This window comes from Schistocerca americana, unplaced genomic scaffold (assembly GCF_021461395.2).
Source record: "Schistocerca americana isolate TAMUIC-IGC-003095 unplaced genomic scaffold, iqSchAmer2.1 HiC_scaffold_162, whole genome shotgun sequence".
Classification (NCBI taxonomy): Eukaryota; Metazoa; Arthropoda; class Insecta; order Orthoptera; family Acrididae; genus Schistocerca; species Schistocerca americana.
Window position 1 is genome coordinate 301,821 of NW_025725708.1, and position 2,500 is coordinate 304,320.

The window sequence follows — 2,500 nt, forward strand, 5'->3', positions numbered from 1 at the left end:
TGCGCCTTAACCTAACCTATGTTGCGCCTTAACCTAACCTATGTTGCGCCTTAACCTAACCTATGTTGCGCCTTAACCTAACCTATGTTGCGCCGTAACCTAACCTATGTTGCGCCTTAACCTAACCTATGTTGCGCCTTAACCTAACCTATGTTGCGCCGTAACCTAACCTATGTTGCGCCTTAACCTAACCTATGTTGCGCCTTAACCTAACCTATGTTGCGCCTTAACCTAACCTATGTTGCGCCTTAACCTAACCTATGTTGCGCCTTAACCTAACCTATGTTGCGCCTTAACCTAACCTATGTTGCGCCTTAACCCAACACACGTTGGGCCTTAACCCAACACACGTTGGGCCTTAACCCAACACACGTTGGGCCTTAACCCAACACACGTTGGGCCTTAACCCAACACACGTTGGGCCTTAACCCAACACACGTTGGGCCTTAACCCAACACACGTTGGGCCTTAACCCAACACACGTTGGGCCTTAACCCAACACACGTTGGGCCTTAACCCAACACACGTTGGGCCTTAACCCAACACACGTTGGGCCTTAACCCAACACACGTTGGGCCTTAACCCAACACACGTTGGGCCTTAACCCAACACACGTTGGGCCTTAACCCAACACACGTTGGGCCTTAACCCAACACACGTTGGGCCTTAACCCAACACACGTTGGGCCTTAACCCAACACACGTTGGGCCTTAACCCAACACACGTTGGGCCTTAACCCAACACACGTTGGGCCTTAACCCAACACACGTTGGGCCTTAACCCAACACACGTTGGGCCTTAACCTGCTCTGTAATTGTCATACGACGCGTTAAATTAGTGTAGTGTTGCCTAACTGCAACCCCCGCAATATAGTTTGCTACTCGCACTGCCCGGTCCCCAGAGTATCGCTTCATGTTAAACACCTTGCAGCTATACACTGTAATGCGGATGGCGGCAGGACGTACATGCTCAATGCCCTTCGCAGTTGTTCATTGGCATTCGCATGGCGAAGCACAGCCTACGTTGTGGTACGGCTTGTGGCAACTGTCCGCTGATGTTGTACGTCCAAATCACACACTGTACCGCACATTGGTCCTCATGTACTGAATGATACATCGTGGTACATGTGTGACCGTACCACGACTGCGCCAACAACGGCGAACCATACGGTCCAAATATTGTGCACTCAGCTACGTGTCGTCTCCCTATAAGAGCTGGATTGCAGTATGGTATGCCGTGGATGGCGATCAGCATGAGCCGTCTGTTGATGTAGTGGCGCGTGTTGTCAGACGTAGTCGTCTCTTCTCACACACCGTGATAGCATGGTGCACTGCGTTCCACATCTGCGACATGCGACAGAGGCCGGTTGACAGTCGTTCGCGCAATGGACATCGCATACGTACGGGGGCCACCTTCCACGTGTTCGCGAAGCGTGCACATGTTGTTGCGTGTATGTGGGCAGACATAGTGTGTCGTGACACCTGACACAGGCATGCAACAATCGTTGAATTTGCAAATGGCGATGGACGTCTACGTTTGCTGGTGACGTTACGCAAATGAAGAACTGGTAAACCGTTGTGGTGCGGTTGTTCTCGCTAGAGGTGAATCAGTGATGGCGACGATCGGTTGAGCTACCAACCGGTTGTTTCAGCGATACCCACCATGCCCACGAACGTGAATGGCATGTGGGTGTGAAGCGATACGCGGCGGTGGCTGGGTGGGACCGTCCCCGGCCGGTGAGGGGGGGCCTTCCGGCGTGCTGGCCGCGCGGTGCGTGGGCGCACGCGCTACAGCCGGCTGGTGGGGGCGGCCAGTGGCAGGCGCGCCGGCCGACGGAGGCGGCAGGCGGCGCAGCTGCGCGCCGGCGCACCCTGCACGCGGCGCCGTGCGGCCAAAGTAGGTCCTCGCGGGCCCGGTGCGAAGCGCGGTGGACATCTGCAGTGTGCTGGTCCGATTGAGGACTGTGTGCGCTGAGGATGCGCCGCCGCCCGGCGCTCGGCGCCGCGACGCCGTCTGCTGCTCGGTCGCCTCTGCGGTTCTCGCAGGTGGATTGTATCGCAGCTGTGCGGACGTGTTGGCGCGTGCGCTGTGCTGGGAGAGTTCGCTTCGGCACCCAAGTGGGGCTTTTGTCCTTCTGTGGCGCTGGCGTTGGAGCTGCCGGCCACCGTAGGTGGCGCGTGTTGTCTCCCGCCGGCAATGCCACGACAGCACGCTCCTGGGCCTCTGTCGGCAGCGGCAAGCTCAGTTGGGAGCACGGGTGGTCGCACCTAAAGCGTCTACTCGCCAAACTCCGGGCGATTGCGCCTCTCTCGAACCCGACCAAGTACTTAGGACGGCGCTGCGCGCCGCCGGGACCTGAGAGGGTTTCGAGGTGTATTGTGCAGGGGAGCTCAGCCTCCTCCTGTTTGCAGAATAATTGAGCGGACGCTTGCGTGTTCGCGCGGGCCCCCGGGACACACTCCCGGGCGGCCGGCTGCTCAGCTCTAGTTGACGCAGCTCC

General features: G+C 57.7%; 1 non-coding gene across 1 annotated transcript in view; it reads left to right on the top strand.

The window, feature by feature from the left end:
* Window positions 1-2,497: 2,497 nt before the first annotated feature.
* LOC124570324 overlaps window positions 2,498-2,500 on the top strand; it is a 1,910-nt gene continuing 1,907 nt past the window's right edge. Inside the window, exon 1 of the ribosomal RNA XR_006971645.1 lies at window positions 2,498-2,500. This exon is cut by the window's right edge and continues 1,907 nt beyond it. This is a non-coding gene — a ribosomal RNA (small subunit ribosomal RNA).